The 13,553-nt window shown below is 41.7% G+C and overlaps 1 protein-coding gene across 7 annotated transcripts in view; it reads left to right on the top strand.

Annotated features, from left to right (window-relative positions):
* The window catches only part of lama2 (laminin, alpha 2), a 254,248-nt gene that overhangs the window by 105,608 nt on the left and 135,087 nt on the right, over window positions 1–13,553 (top strand). The gene's annotated exons all lie outside the window — the stretch shown is intronic.

The following is a 13,553-nucleotide window of genomic DNA, read 5'->3' as shown; positions in this document are numbered from 1 at the left end:
GGGTGATTTTGACCTTGAAAGGTCATAGTCAAGGTCATTTTGCTATTCCACAGACCTTGGCCATAACTTGTCCATTTTTAGGAGTAAGAACAGGAACAATAAGTCTATTTCAACTAAATCTGACTCTTAAAATTAATTTCTGATATTGTTTTGACCATTAGGGATCATCCTGTCATTGAATTATTGATGTTAATGTCATTTTTCAATAATTCGATTATGATTCTTTAGTCGCTTTTACTATATATTTTCATGATTTGTTTTCTTTACATAAACAAAATACATGGGCATGAGCAAAACAACAACAGCACCATATGTGCTGTGTGAATAAGCCCATTGTACAAAAGACTCTGTCCATGGCCCAAATGAGCCAATTCATTGCTATGGCAACCCCATAGTGGAGGTAAGTCAATATATCATAAGAATCGTTCACTTGATGGTACAAGCACCAAATTTGGTACACAAGTGCTTCAGAACCTACTCTCTCAGAAAAGTACGTTGTCCACTTGAAAAAACTAAATGGCCACCATTTTTCAAGATGGCCGCCAAATGAAAAGGGCCTTTTGTGGCAGTTCTGGACAACCGTGGGTCTGACCAACTCGAGACCGGGCACTGCACTCCCTGTGTGTGTGTGTGGAACGTGTGTGTCGAATTCGGGGAAGTCAGTGGGGCAAACGGTTCTCGGGTTACATGGATTACAGATGTACAGACACACACAGACTTGAATATATGTCAATGGGCAATGCCCATTGGGGTTTTTTTTAGATGATGGGTAAGAAGAGAGAGATGTGATGTCAGGTGGTGTGGGCTAAGAAGTGGTCAGGGCTAAGATAAAGTATATGAGATGTACAGTAAGTGCAAAGAGAGATGGTGAGGGAGGGAGAAAATTATTTGTACCAATTGACCAAACAGTAGACAGTAGTGTAACAGGTTAAGGTGAGTATAGAGATGGAAATGTTCTAGCAAGTGAAGCCAGTGTATTGAGAATATGGGACATATGTGTCAGGAGTTATTTGCCGTACGGTTGGAAACGGTGGCACTGATGAAAAGGAGGCACAGCTGGAGGTGGCAGAATTAAGGATGCTATGCTTCTCATTAGGAGTGAAAAGGAAGGACTTGATCAGAAATGACTAAATTAGAGGATCAGCCCAGGTTAGAAGGTTTGGGGATAAAGCAAGAGAGGTGAGGTTGAGATGGTTTAGACATGTGAAAAGGAGGGATGAGGGTACATTGGGAGAAGGATGCTGAAGATGTAGCTGCCAGGTAAGAGGATGGCCAAAGACGAGGTTTAAGGATGCTGTGAGAGATGACATGAAGGTGGCAGGTCACAGAGGAAGATGTAGAAAACAAAACCAAAAGGGGTCCTCCCCTTTTCCCTGTGCGTGCACACACACACACGGTACTGTACAGTACACTACAGTATGTTACAGTACAGTATTGTAAAGTACAGTAACGTGCGGTACGGCATGGTACAGTATGATACCATAAGGTATGGTACAGTACAGTATGATGCCGTACAGTACAGTAAGGTACAGTATGATACCATACCGTACCGTACCTTACTGTATGGTATCATACTGTACAATACTGTACTGTACTGTACCGTACTGCATGGTACCATACTGTACCATACTGTACCTTACTATATGGTATCATACTGTACAATACTGTACTGTACTGTACTGTACTGTACCGTACTGCATGGTACCATACTGTACCATACTGTACCTTACTGTACTGTACGGCATCATACTGTACTGTACCATACCTTATGGTATCATACTGTACCATGCCGTACCGCACGTTACTGTACTTTACCATACTGTACTGTAACATACTGTAGTGTACTGTAGAGTACCGTGTGTGTGTGTGTGTGTGTGTGTGTGTGTGTGTGTGTGTGTGTGTGTGTGTGTGTGTGTGCACGCACAGGGAAAAGGGGAGGACCCCTTTTGGTTTTGTTTTCTACATCTTCCTCTGTGACCTGCCACCTTCATGTCATCTCTCACAGCATCCCCTTGTCTTTGGCCATCCTCTTACCTGGCAGCTACATCTTCAGCATCCTTCTCCCAATGTACCCTCATCCCTCCTTTTCACATGTCTAAACCATCTCAACCTCACCTCTCTTGCTTTATCCCCAAACCTTCTAACCTGGGCTGATCCTCTAATTCAGTAATTTCTGATAATGTCCTTCCTTTTCACTCCTAATGAGAACCATAGCATCCTTAATTCTGCCACCTCCAGCTGTGCCTCCTTTTCATCAGTGCCACCGTTTCCAACCGTACGGCATGGCTGGTCTCACTACCATCGTATACATCTTCCCTCTCACTGGTAGCCTTCTGTCACAAATAACTCCTGACACATATGTCCCATATTCTCAATACACTGGCTTCACTTGCTAGAACATTTCCATCTCTATACTCACCTTAACGTGATACACTACTGTCTACTGTTTGGTCAATTGGTACAAATCATTTTCTCCCTCCCTCACCATCTCTCTTTGCCCTTACTGTACATCTCATATACTTTATCTTAGCCCTGACCACTTCTTAGCCCACACCACCTGACATCACATCTCTCTCTTCTTACCCATCATCTAAAAAAAACCCCAATGGGCATTGCCCATTGACATATATTCAAGTCTGTGTGTGTCTGTACATCTGTAATCCATGTAACCCGAGAACCGTTTGCCCCACCGACTTCCCCGAATTCGACACACACGTTCCACACACACACACAGGGAGTGCAGTGCCCGGTCTCGAGTTGGTCGGACCCACGGTTGTCCAGAACTGCCACAAAAGGCCCTTTTCATTTGGCGGCCATCTTGAAAAATGGTGGCCATTTAGTTTTTTCAAGTGGACAACGTACTTTTCTGAGAGAGTAGGTTCTGAAGCACTTGTGTACCAAATTTGGTGCTTGTACCATCAAGTGAACGATTCTTATGATATATTGACTTACCTCCACTATGGGGTTGCCATAGCAATGAATTGGCTCATTTGGGCCATGGACAGAGTATTTTGTACAATGGGCTTATTCACACCGCACATATGGTGCTGTTGTTGTTTTTCTCATGCCCATGTATTTTGTTTATGTAAAGAAAACAAATCATGAAAATATATAGTAAAAGCGACTAAAGAATCATAATCGAATTATTGAAAAATGACATTAACATCAATAATTCAATGACAGGATGATCCCTAATGGTCAAAACAATATCAGAAATTAATTTTAAGAGTCAGATTTAGTTGAAATAGACTTATTGTTCCTGTTCTTACTCCTAAAAATGGACAAGTTATGGCCAAGGTCTGTGGAATAGCAAAATGACCTTGACTATGACCTTTCAAGGTCAAAATCACCCCAAATCATCAAAACAATATCAGAAATGAATTCCACACACCACAATTAGTCAAAATGAATGTATTACATGTGCTTAAACACTAAAAAACAAAAAGGTTGGATTTTCATCATAGCCGATGGCGGCCATTTTTGATGTGGCCATTGCGCCATTCGTGGCACTATGGCGGACAAGCACCTCATTGATCTTTCATGTCTAGGGACCCATTGACTTAGTTCAAGTGAGAAATTCCCCCAACACCAAATTGCGATAGGGTCTACAGGCAGGTACTGGACTAAAGGGGCAGAGGGGGGGGATTCATCTTTTAAGAGAGCAGGACCATGTTGCTACCTAAGTCATTGAAAACCAATTCCTTTGCACGCACGCACACATGTGTGCACACACATACACACACACACACACATACACACACAATATTGTTCTTTGTGAGAAGTCACAGCTCAGCAGCTTGATAATGGCTGAAACGAGAGAGGGAGGAGAGAGAAATGAGTTCATACACACAGTTTGGAAAAGCCATTTCAAGATCTTTCATTCGTCACAATAACCAGCACTCAACGTTTTGATGAGAATGCTTCTAAACTAAAGCCTGTGCATGGTGAACTGTAGCTCTACCTCTGTCTTTCTAGCTGACCAAAGATTAATTTGTTTTTATTTAGCTTTACAAAAAGATCTTATGGCATCACACTATTTATCAATCAAATCGGTTGCTGAAATATTCAGGTTACTTTACAAAAATTCCTTCTGTATAGTATTATATATGCATGGTTACATTACAGGAAAGGAGTAGGTAGGTACAACAATGCCAAGTTTGATTCCTACCCCTAATACTGGCAATATCTTCAGGAAAATCAATGTACTTTGCAGAACACACGTACATAGCATCCCTCACACCTACCTCAATATTTAAACACACACCACGCACATTGGCACATGACACTTTGACAGAATAAGACTGCACACACAAACATACTACACACAACTTGCGTTTTCCGTCACTCAAAATCCCCATACATGGGGAAAGCCCCCATATATAGTGCCCAGGTCTCGTGACATCACTATGACATCAGGGATGATAGTAAATCAGGGATCATATCATAGTAAATAAATGTGACCTGCTGTCGCAATTAAGCCCATATATGGAGATCCCTGATGTCATCAATATTAGTATTATGGATATGAATGTCAGAACCTTTTCTGACATTCCATGTGTTGATCCTTCCCCATCCATCCTTCCTCTTCGATGTCTCCCTTTTGACTGATGGAGGAAAAAATAGAGTCCGGTATGAAAAACTCAGCTCCACTGATTTTTCTCTTGTACTGCCTTTTGTCCAGCAATTGGGCTAGAGTGGAGGTGCATGCTCTATTATCCTTGTCCCTTTTGACTGTACCTGTCCACTGCAGTGTCTTGAGTTAGATCTCCATATATGGAGCTGACCTGTTCTGACATTCCATATGTTGATCTGACCTCATCAAACCCTGTACACTCAAGACACACTCCATATATGGCCAGTGCACGCGACCTCGCCGAGGTCGCTTCTCGCCTGCAGGCGTCATACTGGTATAGACTGTGCATACATTTGAATACATATACTCACACACCGCAGTGCGCACATACTACACACATATTGTACACACATACTGTACACATGGATCATTAGTGGAGCAAAGTAAGTCAATATATCATAAGAATCGTTCACTTGATGGTACAAGCACCAAAATTGTCACACGAGTGCTTCGGAACCTACTCTCTCAGAAAAGTACGTTGTCCACTTGAAAAAACTAAATGGACACCATTTTTCAAGATGGCCGCCAAATGAAAAAGGCCTTTTGTGGCGGTTCTGGACAACCGTGGGTCCGACAGACTCGAGACCGGGCACTGCACTCCCTGTGGGTGTGTGGAACGTGTATGTCGAATTTGAAGTCGGTGGGGCGAACGGTTCTCGAGTTACGTGGATTACAGACGTACAGACACACAGAATTTGTGCAATTAGCAGATCATTGGAACGGTTGTTCGCTTGGTGACACATTTGCCGTGAACATTCCTTTGGTCAACTCTTTAACTTTTTAAACCGAGCCATCCAAAAATCCAATATGGCGGTGATATTTCAAGATGGCCACCAAAATTAGACTGGTTTTGCATTTCAGCATGTATTTGGCTATGCCTTTGTGATGTACTGTACCATACTGTATAATACTGTACGGCATCATACTGTACTGTACCGTACTGTACTGTACTGTACGATACCGTACTGTACCGCAATTTCCTTTTCACATGTCTAAACCATCTCAACCTCACCTCTCTTGCTTTATCCCCAAACCTTCTAACCTGGGCTGATCCTCTAATTTAGTCATTTCTGATAATGTCCTTCCTTTTCACTCCTAATGAGAACCATAGCATCCTTAATTCTGCCACCTCCAGCTGTGCCTCCTTTTCATCAGTGCCACCGTTTCCAACCGTACGGCATGGCTGGTCTCACTACCATCGTATACATCTTCCCTCTCACTGGTAGCCTTCTGTCACAAATAACTCCTGACACATATGTCCCATATTCTCAATACACTGGCTTCACTTGCTAGAACATTTCCATCTCTATACTCACCTTAACCTGTTACACTACTGTCTACTGTCTGGTCAATTGGTACAAATAATTTTCTCCCTCCCTCACCATCTCTCTTTGCACTTACTGTACATCTCATATAGCCCTGACCACTTCTTAGCCGACACCACCTGACATCACATCTCTCTCTTCTTACCCATCATCTAAAAAAAAAAACAATGGGCATTGCCTATTGACATATATTCAAGTCTGTGTGTGTCTGTACATCTGTAATCCACATAACCCGAGAACCGTTTGCCCCACCGACTTCAAATTCGACACACACGTTCCACACACCCACAGGGAGTGCAGTGCCCGGTCTCGAGTTGGTCGGACCCACGGTTGTCCAGAACCGCCACAAAAGGCCCTTTTCATTTGGCGACCATCTTGAAAAATGGTGGACAACGTACTTTTCTGAGAGAGTAGGTTCTGAAGCACTTGTGTACCAAATTTGGTGCTTGTACCATCAAGTGAACGATAGTTTCAGTAATTTGCTCCACTACATACCGAATGTTTATAGTGACACATTCCAGTGTAGTATAAAACTGAGAATGGGGGGAAAACTTCTTCTGTTGAAGTAGAGGATTTTCTTTTTTATAGTAAAGTTACACTTTATTGATCTGTGAGGATATGTCCTCCACAGTTAGCAGTGGGTAGCCAGTGCACTAAGCAGCGCCCAGGGACCAGCTCCAACTAAGCTCCAAAAGGCATGTGTTTTTGGTGGGGAAGGAAACAGGAATTCCTGTATGCTGTCACGATTACAAATTTTCAGTTGTCAATTGCGATGAACAATTTAATTGTGTTTTTGGCATTGAACATTATTGGAACTTATGAATAGTTTTGTTCTGATCTACAAGCTTACAACGCACCACAAACTGACAAAATATGACTGTTAAAAAATACTCAATCATACTCGCTACCGATACCGATAAAATAATTGTAAGCAGTATCGGCAGGCCGGCAGCTTTTTCCGATACTGGTATCGTTATCGGAACACCTCAAACTGTATGTTTGTGTCATTTTGAGCTTGAGCTAAGGCGGCAGAGATCTATTGGTTTAAAATGGTTTCACAGTTTCACCAATTTCATTCTCTGCTTGTTCTGCAGCAATATGTTTTAAATGGGGCATTTGTTGTTTTTAGTGCCATTCTAGGGAAATAGGTGTCACAGCCGAACAGGTTTTGGAGAACCAGTGTGCTAGGATATACAGTGGTGTTCTGTCTCTCTTGGGGTTGCTGTTGATGCACACTGGATGTGAGTGAGCTCCATTGGGCGGATGTATAATGTCTCCAATAAATATGTGTCTCGGTGACACCATGTCTTGGCTCGTCTTCTCATAAACACTGTAGTGAAATGATGGAGTTTGGAAAGCTGTGTGCTACAAAGAGGACATTGTTGGATGGATTTGGGCTCATGGGCGTGTGTGCTTTATGCATTCCTCTCACAACATCACATCAATCACGTGCACAAATACGAGAGACAATACACGCACAAACGTTCGCTCGCACGCACACGCACGCACGCACACACACACACACACACACACACACACACACACACACACACACACACACACACACACACACACACACACTCGGGGTCAGTGTTTTGCTGCACTCTACTCAGTCTACTGTCTCCTGGTCCATCTGGAGCCAATCAAAAGAACAACAACTGTGTGTGTGTGTGTGTGTGTGTGTGTGTGTGTGTGTGTGTGTGTGTGAGAGAGAGAGAGAGGGAGTTTGTTTTCAGAGGATTTGGTGACAATCTGTTCTTTTCATTTCCTGAAAGATGGTATCTTTTTGTCCTCTTTGTATTTCTGTGGTGTTTTGCTATATGTAAAAACAAACAAAAACGTACATATGGGAATGTAGAGATTCATTGCCAAGTAATGTTTCACCATGCTACTTGGTAAGGCTTTAATCCGATACCTTCAAAGTAATGAGTACCAATGTAGCCCTAAGACAAATACATTTCTAACATCCTTTCTGTATTTAAAAAAAGTATTGTGTTTCAAGTGTAAGTAACTGATGGTGCCCCTGCTGTTACCACTGTGACAAAGGAAGTATTTGGTCTCAGGCTGAATTTCTTCATTCCGAAGGCGATGACCCTGCTGCTCTGTGGAAAATAACCATGATCTGTCTTTTCTAGACTTACTTTTACACTCTTTTGTCTTCTCGTGTCTTTAGTCCTCTCTCGCTCTCTTTAACCCTATACAAACGGCTCTGTCCATGGTCCCCTCCTTTTCCGCTCTACACCAAATCTCTATAGCTGAACTTTTGTGTCATGACGTGTTGGGAGCTGGAGATTGGCTTTTTTAGCAGAAAGACTGCCTATGATAGAGTTCTCAACAGGCATGAAAATGAAGGCCCGTCCCGAAGACGTTGGGTCGGGTTGGCTAGGGTCTTCTTAGGGCAGAATTTGAGAACTCTAATGCCTGTTCTGTATATTTTTAGGAGTGTAAAGAATCTAATGTCCAGAGAGAAAGAAAGGTTTGAGAAAAATGACATTCAGCTAGGAAGAAGCTGGAAAAAGAAAGCATGCAAAAATATTTTTGAAGCAGCTTTTCTTTCAGAAAGTGGAAAAATAAAGACAAAAATATGGAGATCCAAGGATTTTGCATGCATGGTTGACAGCAACGGTATCTCTAAATGATATACTGTACTGTGTGCATTTTTCTTTCTTATTTGATAATTATAGGAGGACTGGTCTGTGATGTCTGCTAATAGGTTTAATAACGGGCATATCGACCTCTCACAGGCCTCCTACACACTTCTATTGTGTGTGCGTGCGTGTTCTAGACACTTTGTGCCTACGCATTGATATGTGTATGGTAGGGCTGCAACTAACGATTATTTTCATAATCGATTCATCTGCCGATTATTCGGATTATGACACTTATTAAGCTATGATTAGGCTGCAAATAAAATCAAACTAAATTTTAATTCATTAAAGCAACTCATGGTGTCTTTAGGCTTATTCTGACTGCATACATTTGATTAAAGAATAGCTACACATGTGTTAGTCTAGAAGGAACAGTACTCTTTTGAACTCAAATACACAAGGTAATTTAAAAATAAATATTGTTCTTGAAACAGCTCTGCCTAGCTAGATACGATCGGATGTCATGAAATGTGATCTGGCTAAGGGCTAGCTACTGTAGTAGCTACGCTCGCAATGGGGGCCGCCATTGTGTGATAGTGAGCATTTGAGCCCCTCCCGTCCTGAGTTTCAGGAAGGGAGGGGGAAGAGACATCTTTTTCTTTTTTTTGTGATCACGTGATCGGAGTGTTGTGCTACCATCCAATGCTAGTAGGTAAAGTGCTCGGGTGTGTAGAAAGGCGATTGAAAGTTATCAATAAAAACATACAGTAAACGTAAATCTCCCTTTCCCGCATCGGAGCGCTGGGAATCGAACCACGTGAATCTCCCGTTCCCGCAGAGAAACGGTTAAAATGTGACAAAACCCCATGTTAAAATGTGGCAATACCCCATGTTAAAATGTGACAATACCCCATGTTAAAATGTGGCAATTACCCATGTTAAAATGTGACAATACCCCATGTTAAAATGTGACAATACCCCATGTTAAAATGTGACAATACCCCATGTTAAAATGTGACAATACCCCATGTTAAAATGTGGCAATACCCCATGTTAAAATGTGGCAATACCCCATGTTAAAATGTGGCAATACCCCATGTTAAAATGTGACAATACCCCATGTTAAAATGTGACAATACCCCATGTTAAAATGTGGCAATACCCCATGTTAAAATGTGGCAATACCCCCATGTTAAAATGTGGCAATACCCCATGCAACTAATGATTATTTTCATAATCGATTCATCTGCCGATTATTGAAACGATTAATCGGATTATGACACTTATTTAGCTATGATTAGGCTGCTATTCAAATAAAAGACAAACTAAATTAAAATGAATTAAAGCAACTCATGGTGTCTTTAGGCTTATTCTGACTGCATACATTTGATTAAAGAATAGCTACACATGTGTCAGTCTAGAAGTACAGTACTCTTCTGAACTCAAATACACAAGGTAATTTAAAAATAAATATTGTTCTTGTTCTTGATATTATAATCGCTATGTGTCATATTTTGCTTTGCAGTCGCTACTGTGCAACTATCATCAGATTGTAAGGGAAGAGAGATGGCTCACTTCTTAACACTGGAAAAACTATGGTTAAGTGCATGGAAATCACCTATGATAAATTGCAAAATAATTTGATTAATCGATTACTAAATTAGTTGACAACTAATTGAATAATCGATTCGATTACGATGAATCGTTGCAGCCCTAGTGTATGGACATCCACTGAATGTGAATAAGTGTGTGTGTGTGTGTGTGTGTGTGTACTGTACGTGCGCCTGCTTGTGTGTGTCCTCTCCCGCTGCTCCTTTCCCTGCTCGCTCCTTCTGTCCGTCTTTTTTCCTTCTTTCTCTGCATGATGTGGCGACCGTGCCGTGGTCAAGGGCTGAAGCTGAAAGGTTTTGATTATCAAGGGGGGCTGCCTGTTGCAAATCAATTTCCTGAGCACTTGTCAATAACCACCTTGAAATAGCTGTGAAATGGCAGATTCTATAAAACGTGGCCAATCTGTCACAGCCAGTCGATTTGGGCCCTGTGTGCGTTTTAGGTCAGAGGTGGAGTCTGGTCCTCCCTGCCTCATTAAGGTGCACAGAACCAAAGCTAAACGTGTGCAGTTATATGTACATTTATAAACCACTGTTGCTATTTATTTATTTATTTATAGTGGAAAGCTTTAGTCCAAAACCTTACCTATTTATTATTATTATTATTATTAAATTAATAGTGAAATTAGCAGGATTTGATTGACACTCTTGTACGATGAAGTAACACATTCATACGAAAAACAAAAATCCATATGGATTACGTATCTGCACATTGTTTTTAGAGATATAAGTTTCTGCCCGAGGTGAGACATGATGTCTGGCCCAGTTTATACTGTAGGTACATTCAGCTGGAGGCTGTACAGTACCTTCACACTGTCTGTCCATATGGGTTTGTGAATGATTTTGTGTACCCTGGCATCGGCCGGACTGATGTTGTCTTTGTTGACACCAGTCACAAGGAGGTCCTGATTCGGGGGGTGGGCTGTGTCTTTGATTTGTACATGGACCAGGCATTCCAAGATAAATATTCAATAATAAGTATCAACCATTACTTGGAAGTATAACAAACTTGGGGTATCGCTGTAGATTTGCCATACTGATATTCGGAAGCCTGGGCCATGTGCATTTAACTGACCATGAGTGGCCTAAGAATAGCTGGCATGACAAAAAGCAAAGCCAAACTACTTGCCAAATACTGTTCTGTTTCGACAGTTTATAGGCAGTTTGTCTGTGTGGAGAAGGAGGTGCCATGTGTATCCCTAAGTGAACATGAACTGTCAACCCCGTTATATTTGTTTCCTTGTAAAATTAATTGTAATTTGTGGATTCAAATAAAGAAATCGAAATGTGTGCGTGCGCACACGTGCACGTGCGTGTGCACGTGTGCGTTCCTGGCTGTGTCTTTTACGAGCCAAGACCTGCAAATGGGGTTAGGGAAGAGAATAATTGTCGGTCAATAACCTGTCCTCCCAAGTATAACAACACCTGTTTGTGTGTGTGTGTGTGTGTGTGTGTGTGTGTGTGTGTGTGTGTGTGTGTGTGTGTGTGTGTGTGTGTGTGTGTGTGTGTGTGTGTTGGCAGTGAGCTGTGAAATGGCTGATTCCTCTTCCTGCTTTAAGAACTGGGGGTAATGATGCAGAATGGAAGAGCTTTATAGGGGCACCAGGTCCACCACTGTCTGTCTGTCTGTCTGTCTGTCTGTCTGTCTGTCTGTCTCCATTTTGCCCTCTGATCCGAGTGTTTATTTCTAAATCTATATCCTATCCTCATCTCTCAATATCTGTTTTTCTCACGTTCTCTTTCTATTATCTTTCTCTCTGTGATTCCCTCCCTCCCTCCGTCCATCCATCCCTCCGTCCGTCCAGCCATCCATCCATCCATCTCCTCTCTCTCTCTCTCTCTCTCTCTCTCTCTCTCTCTCTCTCTCTGGTTTTATGGTGGTGTTATTATGTGGCTCGCCCACCCATTACTGCTCAGGTTACAGCAGAATAATAAATTGGTGGATTAATGCCGACACAGCGTTTTCTTGGCTGAGCCTTGTTCTGTGGACTCCACAGAAAAGGGGGGAATAAGTCCGGCTTTGAAACAATACATGAGCCTTATACAGTACACAGTACACATAGTGTTCTATACCAGGGGTTCTCTGCATGTTGGGCTGGGGGACCCCCACAAATACTTTGGCCATGTCTCAAATTAGTTTTATTTTTGTCTGTGAGATGTGTGCTTTTAATTTTGTTCCACATTAACAAAGTTTGAATGTTTAAGAACTAGAATCAGAAGCTTGATTTCTATGAGCTACTGTACACTACAGTACATACAGCTACTGTACAATTTTCTTGAAATTATTTGGCAACATATTAGCATAACCTATATACAGTAGACCGAATGGAAGATTAATTAGTGGTTGGATTTTAAAAGCATGTAGTTACATACTGTAAGCTTGTAGCTATTTGTACTCCGTTGTCAAATATGGTGTGACAAGTCTACAGAGAATTCTGGAAATTTGAGGCCTGGAAAGTATGGAACTTTAAAATGGAAAATGACTATTACACCCGAAACTAGACTATTGTAAATGTCACTATATTGATCGGCTGCCTCCACTGTGCCAGTTGTTCCATGTTTGATGGGAGCCATTTGCTAAAGCCGATGCTAACGTCATGTCAGTGAAACGTAATGGTTCTCTAACACCTTGAATTTCAAATTTACATTAGGCCCATAACTCTGAGAGTCTTGGAGCCAAATGGACCTGTAAGTTTGGGTCCATTTGATTCCAACTCTCAGAGTTACAGTGCAGTCACAGACCTGCATAAGGGACCATTGGTTCCTAACTATCAATAATTTTGCTGAGGACCCCCTGGAATCCTCTGAAGGATCCCTGAGGGTCCCCGGACTCCACTTTGAGAACAACTGGTGTAATGTGTTATGGGAAATGTACATTTTCCAGAAAGGGTGAAGTGCGGACGGTTTATTGAAGAAGATTCAAGCATAACAACAGCATTACAGCAGCATGGCTCAGGCCTCCTGACCTGGGCTTCACACCCCTCGAGGCCCAGCAGGGGAAAAGCACCTAGAGCGTCCACACAATTTGATAGAACAGAGATGATTTTTAACAGATTTTCATTCTAAAAATCCGATAACAAATACAAATTTGCTCTCCAGTCATTACAACTGCTGCACGCACACGCAAGTGTTTTTACTTTCTTCAGTATTTCCAATTTTATATATTTTACTTCTACTCCACTATATCTCAGAGGCACCGCTACAATTATTTAGCTTTAGTTACTAGTTACTTTGCAGATTTAGATTATTATCATAAAACATACATTCATACATACTTCGGCCATTTGAATACATCTTGAACTTGTTTTTTAGTTTTTTTAAGATACATTTTTGGGCTTTTTCTGCCTTTATTGGATAGTGTACACTACAGTATGGTGACAGGAATTGGGGAGAGAGA

The sequence above is a fragment of the Protomyctophum parallelum genome, assembly GCF_964188405.1.
Source record: "Protomyctophum parallelum genome assembly, chromosome: 19".
Taxonomy (NCBI): domain Eukaryota; kingdom Metazoa; phylum Chordata; class Actinopteri; order Myctophiformes; family Myctophidae; genus Protomyctophum; species Protomyctophum parallelum.
The sequence above is the reverse complement of the archived record's forward strand: the minus strand, read 5'-3'. Positions and strand labels throughout refer to the sequence as shown.